Raw genomic sequence first — 11,188 nt, 5'->3', positions numbered from 1 at the left:
TGTTTCTATTAAGATTTCTGCAAACATCTGAAATACTTTAATATAGAACATGCTTAATCAGTTGGAATATGGTATTTGTAATGGTGTTGTACTTATGTTTGTATATACAGTAGACAGCACTCAGCAATCTTCCAGTTTGTAGAACTGTTACTGTATGCTATATTGGAAATATTTGTTACTCTTCCTGTAGTAAAAAAGTATTAGAATGTTAAAATTAGTAATTTATTTTGGCACTGTCTGTCATTAAGGGAATGACAGTTTCATCAATCTGAAAAATATAAATAACAAATTAATAAAATTGTCAATATTAAAAAAACAATGAATACATACAACTGCATATTTTAGAGTTGTTTTTTGCTATCTACTTGTAAAAACAGATACTTTTGGTAATGTGGTACACATTTGTCCAACATAAGATGAACAAGAATTACTTTTTAAATTACTCTTTAAACATATCATGTCATTAATTAATGTCATTGATTAAACAAAAATGAAATTCAATAATTTTTTTTTGAATGTGCATAGTAAATTGTGGATTGCGGCTCTCCGTTCACAAACAAACACACAGACACACACGCACGCACACAGCAACAGCTGCAGTGGCTTACATTCTCATCTTCAAGTTTCTTGATCTTCTTTAACTTTGCGCTCTGTTAAAAATTCTCGCAGCCGAGTATCCATAGCTGACCTCTAAACCACATGAAAATGAAATTAGTATTTTTACACTCAGTTCTAAATTTTATGTAACAGATTTTTACATGATAGCCTACCTATAAAATCACTTTATCTATGGCAAATCAGAATTTGATAATGATTGTTTTATTACTTAGATATTATCTATGGTAATGAGGAATGGAGCGATTGTCTACTTGGAGTTTAAGTAGTTCCGTATGAGCAATGACAACCTGCATCAATACAAAATCATTCCGATCACTGTATGCTTTATTAGTTCCCTTGGCAACGTGATACCCGCAGTGAGCTACTGTAACTGCAAGGCTTCATCCGGTGATGCATTGAAAGCTACGGCTCATTTAGCATGTATTACCTTAACAAGTGTGACTCACATGATGCTACTTTCAAAGGAGATGTTCAGCGAAAAAAAGAGGCAATTTTAAGATGCTTTCCATCTAAAACTGTTATTATTGTCCAGACCAGATTAGTTGCACCAGCTAGCATGGTGATGTGGCCAGGGTAAAAGAGAGACACCTTTGTGACACAGAGAACTAAGGTTTTATGTTGAACATACCTCGTTTATTAGTAGCCTTCAGCCTTGCTCTACTTTGAAAGTGTGCTGCGGGGCCGCCGCACGTCCTACAATTAAAAATGAGTTTACGGCTACATATTAGCACAACAAAACAACGTGTAGTAACAACATGATACAACGTTTGAAACGTCAGCAGATACGATTTAGAACATAGTAACAAAGATAGGTCTGAATAAATAACTGCCGAAATGCGGGATAACAATATAAAATAAATATAAAATATAATACACTCACCTTAAGGACATCACCAACAGCAAGGACTCCGTACTATGGCTGACGCAGGTTCTAGTGAATGTGCCCTGGGATGATATATATATACAGTGGGGCAAAAAAGTATTTAGTCAGCCACCGATTGTGCAAGTTCCCCCACTTAAAATGATGACAGAGGTCAGTAATTTGCACCAGAGGTACACTTCAACTGTGAGAGACAGAATGTGAAAAAAAAATCCATGAATTCACATGGTAGGATTTGTAAAGAATTTATTCGTAAATCAGGGTGGAAAATAAGTATTTGGTCAATAACAAAAATACAACTCAATACTTTGTAACATAACCTTTGTTGGCAATAACAGAGGTCAAACATTTACTATAGTTCTTTACCAGGTTTGCACACACAGTAGCTGGTATTTTGGCCCATTCCTCCATGCAGATCTTCTCAAGAGCAGTGATGTTTTGGGGCTGTCGCCGAGCAACACGGACTTTCAACTCCCGCCACAGATTTTCTATGGGGTTGAGGTCTGGAGACTGGCTAGGCCACTCCAGGACTTTCAAATGCTTCTTACGGAGCCACTCCTTTGTTGCCCGGGCGGTGTGTTTTGGATCATTGTCATGTTGGAAGACCCAGCCTCGTTTCATCTTCAAAGTTCTCACTGATGGAAGGAGGTTTTGGCTCAAAATCTCACGATACTTGGCCCCATTCATTCTGTCCTTAACACGGATCAGTCGTCCTGTCCCCTTGGCAGAAAAACAGCCCCATAGCATGATGTTTCCACCCCCATGCTTCACAGTAGGTATGGTGTTCTTGGGATGCAACTCAGTATTCTTCTTCCTCCAAACACGACGAGTTGAGTTTATACCAAAAAGTTCTACTTTGGTTTCATCTGACCACATGACATTCTCCCAATCCTCTGCTGTATCATCCATGTGCTCTCTGGCAAACTTCAGACGGGCCTGGACATGCACTGGCTTCAGCAGCGGAACACGTCTGGCACTGCGGGATTTGATTCCCTGCCGTTGTAGTGTGTTACTGATGGTGACCTTTGTTACTTTGGTCCCAGCTCTCTGCAGGTCATTCACCAGGTCCCCCCATGTGGTTCTGGGATCTTTGCTCACCGTTCTCATGATCATTTTGACCCCACGGGATGAGATCTTGCGTGGAGCCCCAGATCGAGGGAGATTATCAGTGGTCTTGTATGTCTTCCATTTTCTGATGATTGCTCCCACAGTTGATTTTTTCACACCAAGCTGCTTGCCTATTGTAGATTCACTCTTCCCAGTCTGGTGCAGGTCTACAATTCTTTTCCTGGTGTCCTTCGAAAGCTCTTTGGTCTTGGCCATGGCGGAGTTTGGAGTCTGACTGGTTGAGGCTGTGGACAGGTGTCTTTTATACAGATGATGAGGTCAAACAGGTGCCATTCATACAGGTAACAAGTGGGGGAATGAAAAGCTTCTTACAGAAGACGTTACAGGTCTGTGAGAGCCAGGGATTTTCCTTGTTTGAGGTGACCAAATACTTATTTTCCACCCTGATTTACGAATAAATTCTTTACAAATCCGACCATGTGAATTCATGGATTTTTTTTTCACATTCTGTCTCTCACAGTTGAAGTGTACCTCTGGTGCAAATTACTGACCTCTGTCATCATTTTAAGTGGGGGAACTTGCACAATCGGTGGCTGACTAAATACTTTTTTGCCCCACTGTATATATATATCAAGGGCGTAGATTTCGTTTTGGCATTGGTGGAGACGAATGATTCCGTTTTTTTTTCCTTTTTGTCTTTGCTTCTTGATAACAAAAGGAGAAATGTACTTGCCTACATATGCTATTCTACATGCTTTTAAACCATTTAAAATTACAATTGATTGTCACGGCTGGGGCGGCAGTCGTGTGGAGGGTGAGAAAGGAGGATCCAATAGCAGACAATGGCGGAGGTGCAAGTGGGTTTTATTTACAGTGCACAAAACTAAGGTGTGGGCAGAACCGAACATAAACCTAAACTGGGAAAACTAATACAAAATGGAGGACATGGAGCGAGGAGCAGAGAGACACGAAGAAACATGGAATAATGTAGACTACAAGGGAGGTTCACAGAGAAACACAGACGACGCGACCAGGAGCACAGGCAGACACGCAGTATAAATACACACCAGGTAATTAGGAGATGAGAGACAGGAGGGCAACACACCTGGGAGAAATCAGAGCCGACCGGACAGGGGAAACGTAAACTGAGCACACTCACATGAGACGGGGACCTTCAGAATAAGACAGGAAACTCACAGACACAGAGAACTAGACGAGACACTGAACTTAGACAGATTCACACGCAGACAGTGTGACACCATAGACAGACAGAACACAGAAGTGGGACCAGGGCAGGCACAGAACAGAACCCTAACAAATGGCAAATCATAACAGAATACATACTCAGAATAACAAAAGCACAAAGAAACACAAAACACTGAGTCGGCAGACTCAGGACCATGACATTGATAGTTTTATATGTGAGTTATATAATGCTAAATTACAATTAAACAAATGACTAAGTATTTTAGACTTTCGTTTACTTCAGCCATATTCAATATAAATCAGGTATCATACAAAAATAAAAATAACTCCAAATTCAGCAGGGCTGGACTGGGACAAAATATTGGCATTTTGACTAGTGACCGGCCCACCATGGTATTATAGGAAAAGTCATAAATCCTTTAAAGCCTTTATAATAAGCTTAAACCTACACCACCTTCCCTATTCTGGTATTCTAAACAGTAACACCTAATTTATAATTACATATACCTATAACTGAAAGGGTTGCCAACTCGCAGCAAAAAAAGAAAAGAAAAAAAGTAGGGAACCACTCCCCCACCCTCTGCCTCAAGATGCTTAACTAACAAAACCGATTTAAATTTAATGCACGTATAAAACAAATGCACATAAATCTATTATTTTTCTCCAGTAATTAAATAGATTCAACATCTTTCTTCAACAGAATTGCAGACTGCACAGATGGTACCTTCGCAAAGTAAAGAATACTATAACTTACTAGGGTATATACTAACTAGACTTAATATTTACTGAATAATGGCCTGCATTTGTATAGCGCTTTTCTAGTCCTTAAGGACCCCAAAGCGCTTTACACTACATTCAGTCATTCACCCATTCACACTCACATTCACACACTGGCGATGGCAAGCTACATTGTAGCCACAGCTGCCCTGGGGCGCACTGACAGAGGCGAGGCTGCCGGACACAGGCGCCACCGGGCCCTCTGACCACCACCAGAATACAATAATGGATTTCTATACATTTTACATCAGATGAAAACGTTGGTTGAAAGATTCAGATAATTATTTGTTAAAAGCGAGACATTTTAAATGATAATAAGAAAGAAAAGTATTTTTTTGTGCCCCCCTTTCCCTGTTAATGGCCTACCTGGCCCCCAAGCAAAACTTTGCTAGACCCGCCCCTGCACAGTTACCAGCTTTCAGCTACATAGAAAAGAATCCTAGTGTATTTGTCTCTCAGAAACAGTTCATAACTTCCCTTCAACTCATGTCACCTAAAAGGTAAACCTGTTTCTCCATCACCTGTTCAGCTCTGATGATTCAGTAAGGACATCTCCTGGTTTCATCTTCATGTTTCCCTCTCACCACATATCCAAACCGACATCATGACCAGCAGCTTTTACAGCTGTGGCTCCAGCAAACATCAGCTGATACGAGAAATTAATATTAAATAAATGCTAACAACAGCTGATCAAGCTTAAACATGCTGCTGTTGTTTAATGCGACCTCCGCTGGTTTCCTCTTTCTGGCGCAGAGAGAAAAGCTGATCAGCTGATCATTGATGAGTTTCATGATTGAATTAGCAACTTTCTAGCTGAAGTACTACGGGACAAATCGCGTTCCTTTTCACCTTAACTTTAAAGTTTGACCTCCTCGGCTGTAATTGGTCCAGCCCAGAGTCGATCATGACCAACTGGCCAATCCACCACCGTTCATTTATACTGTTAAAAAAAGAAAAGGAAGAAAACCCCATTGGCCCATAAAAACAAAAAATCACGAGCGGCCCACTGGGCAAATGCCCGATGGCCAGTCCAGCCCTGAAATACAGTCATGACAATAAAGGAATATGAGTTCAAGGACTTAACAACATTACTTCAGTTACATTACACCAACATCTCTGATACATTAGCACTAAGGGAACACTGAATGACCTGGTGGTTTATGTCCATCTAAGATTACCACAAAGTAAAAGATCTCTCAGCAAAATTATGCAACAGTTTAGGCACACAATTGCCCCGATCAAGTCAGTGAGCTGGGATTTTTTATTCTAAGCATGAGCTACTGTTACAGCAACAGACATAAATACAACTGGTGTCTCACACAACAACTCAATGTCCACTATGTGAAGGAGCCAAACACATGCCTTCTCCTCTCGTTAACTGAGATAAACTGCTGGCATATTGGTTTTACATCTATACTGTCCAGTTTCTCCTGGTGGACATGGCATACAGCAGCATTGTTTAATCTCATTTGAGTCATTGTTGACTTTAGCCATGTTTTTAATCTTCTGAGAGCACTGAAGCTTCTTTCAGCCTCAACTGAGGATAATGGGATGACTAAAAGCAGCCTGACAACTGACAATTGTCATGATAATAAATACTAGTTAATCTATAGCACCAAATCATCAGTCAGTCACCTGTGACCTCGCCTCTTCACCTCTGTCCGAGCTACAACATGGCAGAGCTGCCTCTGTCACCTGATAAATAACAGTGAGACATTCCAAATACATGCAGTCACACATGAGCTTCAAATACAGTAATGAACCAACAAGTCATCATCAAATGTCACCTGTGATCTTGCATCACCATTACTCTCTGAGCTTTGTGTTGGTTCTTCTGTCACCTGACAAATAGGACATACATTACAATAAGAATAAAATGCTGCTTCAGTGTTTCTGTCAATTTGTGCAGATCTTGACTCATCAGTAATGTTTGTAGGGTGAGTGCATTTTTAAAACACTTTGTGCAAACTACACTACAAGGTGGAATATTTCCAAAATCCTGACTACATGATATTTTGTCTCAAAAATTAACCCTATGAATATGTCAGTACCATTAGGATGAAATTATTGTGTCACCAACATTTTGACGTTAGACATATAATTTTAACAGCCTCTGTAAACTAATATCCTGGCTCGCTCGAGGCTGCCGTTTTCTCCGACAGCTTCAATCAAAATTAGAAATGCTGCTCTGGGAGTGCTGCCTGTTGTGCAGTTAGTTTCCAAAAAACGTTATTAATGGGTACATACAATTTTAGACTGATGTGGGCCAAAGCCTAGCATAGCCTGTAACGTTATTGTGAAGGACACATTTTATGAGTGAACTTGAGTTTAAGTGACTTACAGGTTTCTTTGAAAAATACTTTCTTATATCCAGGTTCTTCCTTTTTGCTGCCGTCCTCCTCTCCTCCTGGCAGCGCAGGTTTGCCGCTGCTAAAACTAAACAGAGCTCGCTGAATTGCACAGCCAATCACAATGGCCATATTTGTCACATGACGTAGGAGTCCAGTAGAGGACGTAATTTAACTCTTTCTGCACCGCTGGGTGAATGAGACGCTGACAGATCGTTTTTTTTTTTCTTTCTATCGGGATTGTTTTTCTTTACTCGAAGAGATCAAATTATTGGTGGGGACAATTCAATAATCACTGGATGTTGGTGGGGACATGTCCCTTCCGTCCATGCCAAATCTACGCCCTTGATATATATCATTAAGTGTTTCGTGGCCACAAATTAGCATTTCGTGCACACGTCATACCTATTTCGTGGCCTCGAAATAGTATTTCGTGGGCACGTTATACCTATTCCGTGGCCTCGAAATGGTATTTCGTGGCCACAATTTATTTATTTATTGTACCATGTCATCAGAGGGGCTCCGTACTACGTACTGAGCAAATGAATGATGATGATGACATATACAGACAACGGTGTAAGCTCTATGTGCAGGCAAATACTATTGCACTCAAATTCAGCTTTTGTTCACTTCCAGTTAAAGTGGCTTTGTTTAAAGCGTATTGCACACCGCTATATACTGCCCCCTTGTGGTCATCCTACAAACAATGTAGCGTGCAGAAGCTGCATGTTGCATATAATGATGCGATGAGAATCTTTTGCAGGATACCTAGAAGGGGTAGTGCCAGCCAGATGTTTGTAGCTGTGGGTGTTTGGACTTTTAAAGCACTTTTAAGAAAGTTAATGTTCAATTTTAGAGAACGACTGGATGGTTCGAGTAACAGTATAATTTTAGCACTCACAGATCCGACAGTGACTGGTTCCCGTTACTCATCCAGTCTGAGAAAGCACTGGTTGAAGTGTTTGTGTATTTATTGATTTATTTTAAGTAATTGTGTTTTATGTATATTATGGTTTTATATTTTTACAAATGCTTTATATATTTATTATATATATATATATATATATATATATATATATATATATATATATATATATATATATATATATATATATATATATATATTAAGGTTGATACCTTGTGTTTTGTGTGTGTATGGGGGAACACACACAAACATTGGTTTCCCCGATGTATAAATCCTGGCAATCCTCCTGGCACTTAACAGCGTACACCATGTTACTCTGTTTGTGTCGGGGGACCCGATCCTTGGGGTGGACCTCAAAGCCCATTGTTCCTTCAGTGGGCTGGTTTCAGTCATTATGCAAATGTACTGTTTATAAGATTGGGGAAACCTGCAGTCAGCTGAGACTGAAGAAGTCACTTGGATGAGTGACAAAACGTTTCTCCCAGAAAATGCTACGTCCAGATGAACAGAATCAACTTTTGGAGATTTATTTTCATGGATGATTGAGAATGCATCAAGATGTTTCTGTCTTGTTTTTATGGACATGAAGTCTGCCAATAAAGATTGATTGATTCAGAGTGAATATAAATGATGTTAATAACAAACATAGCAGTTTCAGTTAAGAAATGAAGTCTAAATGAGAAGTAATTTATAAGACTGTATTAACTCCAGGATTACATTAAAAGAGACATTGATTAGTTAAAAACATCCTTGTTACATGTTTGTGTTTTTGTGGGAGTGCGGTCATGTTGGTGACCTTTCCCTCAGAGTTAGATGTGACAGTCCAACTACGGAGGACCAAAGCTGACTTCATGAAAATAAAGTAATTAAGCTGATTAAAAACAACTCATATAAAACACTTTGAAATACAAATGCAAAAAATACACAAACAACTAAACACTTTTTCATGGTGTTTATTCATCATTTTAAATTCATGTATTACTTTTAGAGAACCTTAAAAATATTATTTCAGTATTTTATGATTTGAGATCAGTTCGAATAAGTCAGGCTTCAACTTACACGCAGAACTGTGACTATAATTCTCCTTTTATCAGTTTTCCCTATTTCATGTTGTATTATTTTATTATTATCATCATTTATCAATTTACTACTTGAATATTTTGTTACATATTATTACTTAATATTATTACTTAAAATGTTTTCTATTACTGATTTGTTACTTTTCAGTGTTACAATGTATTTGGTAAATAACTTCTTGGCTCTGTAAATCATTTTAATTTATAAAACTTTATATTTATTTCTAAACACATGTTTTCATTTACAAATGTGTTTATTCGTTTGGCCTGTTTGTTTTTCAACAAGTCACCTTTGGTCCTCCGTATATTCAGTGGGTTTAAAAACAGACTGCAGGTTGTAACTCGTCTTTAATGCGAACAAAGTTTGAATATCACCGATAGAACTCTTTTTTTTTTGTCTTCATGTCCCACTGTTACCCTGCGGTGCCCCCCTGTGGTCTCCGCAGAGGAACCTGGCAGGTGTGGTGTTGTGACTGCTCTTGTGTGCTTTCTGACTACATTTGTTTCTGAAAGCACAAAAACTGGGCTGGATTCAAAGCCTCTGGTGTTTTGGCATGTGCCCTCACTTCCTGGATTTCCAGTGTTAGCAGGAATATTATGATGGAGTGGAGTTGTTCCACTCATTTCCACATTTATCCTTCTCTTTATTCCCGACTCCACCACAGTGGCTAACAACATATTTTAACATATGTTTGTTAAGACTCAATTATCTCAGCAGTCCCATTTGAGAAGAGCGCAACCCATGTTTTTATACCTGGAGCTACAGATGTACCCTGAACGCATCACACTGAGATAATCAAAGTTTATGTAAACTACAGTAGAAGTGCGACGTTCTTACCGGACATTTCTGCGTTTGTTCCTTTGCTCCTGTGAATGTTACTCCTAAGATGATCACATTAGGGATATCTGCTCCCTTTGACGTCACAGAGACTTTGTGGAGCAGTCTGAAGCCTGATCTTTGGCTCACATACTCATTATCTGGAATGTTTGATATGAACATCTGCTGTTGTATTTAAGAAAATAAGAAAGTTTATTTACAATTTTCCAGTGAATGGTCCTGGGGGCGTGGTTTACATCATAGGCTGCGCCCACATGTGACACAGCAGAGCTTAAATCCTGCCTCCTCCTCCTGGCTGCACTCAACATTTCCGATCGGCTTCCTTTACTTACAGTGCTAAAACTCAGGAACAACGGGGAGAAGAAGGGGGAAATAAGGTCCAAGAATAAGAGAGAGAAATTTGACTTTACAAAGCCAACAGCTGGGACTTTGTTGTCACACCTGTTGTCATGTCTTGAAGATGACGCTGACACTTTGGAAGGATGGTGCTCTGGCTTTACACTGGGTGCTTTTAGTAGAAACTGGGATGAGTTAAGTGATGGGATGGGTTGGGATGGGGACGAGAAGACGATATTAAACAGCCTTCTGACATCTGAACTAGAGTGCTGGTTTGAAATGAAACCTGTCTGATCTGGTGAGATTACTTGTGGACTGATCGACTCTCATCTTAGATAAGATTTTATCATCCATTTTCAGTAAAGAATTTCTAATTTCACTTTTTATCACCACTACGCACCCTCACACTGGGGCCATGTTAATATCAAGTCAATCTGATTTTGGATTTCAAAATAAAGGCCCTTTAGATTTACCAAATGAGCTACACTTTCATTCACTTCAGAATCCTGTTAAAATGAAAATTCCTGTTTCCACAAACTAATTGCAGCTCATGTCGAAATTTATGATAACACATAATCGAACAGTGGAGTCTGTAACAGCTTTTATAAAGCACCAGAGATTAAACATTGTACAGCAGTTTGCCAGACAATAACTTAAGAATAACTTTATTGATCGAAGAGGGAAATTCATGGCTCACTATTTGTATGAGGAGTGAAAAGCCTGATGGCCGTGGGTGTGACTGATTTTCTGTGTCTCCCTGTTTAACAACAAAGACAGATGAGTCCTCCAGGTGCCATAAAGATGTTATAAGGTGAGCTGTTCAGAGTTATTCATGATGGCTTCTAATGTCTTTATTGTGCATCTTTCAACCACTTCTCCCGTTGTGTCCAGGCTAGTGATGGTCTTGAAGTAACCTTTATATAATGTGAAAAGAAATGAAGCCAGGACAGTCCAGTGGAGCCCACACGCTGCTCATTAATCCCCCACAAGTGCAATTCCCCTACCCGGTATTGAAAGTGCTTTAGTATTATTTATCATCTATTTACCTTAGAATATAACATCATTTGAGTCAAGATTTGTTGACTGTTTAAGTGGTGATACATGATTAAAACTGAA

The sequence above is a fragment of the Neolamprologus brichardi genome, chromosome 7 (genome assembly GCF_056152115.1).
Source record: "Neolamprologus brichardi isolate AB-2024 chromosome 7, ASM5615211v1, whole genome shotgun sequence".
NCBI lineage: Eukaryota > Metazoa > Chordata > Actinopteri > Cichliformes > Cichlidae > Neolamprologus > Neolamprologus brichardi.
This window is presented reverse-complemented; position numbering follows the sequence as displayed.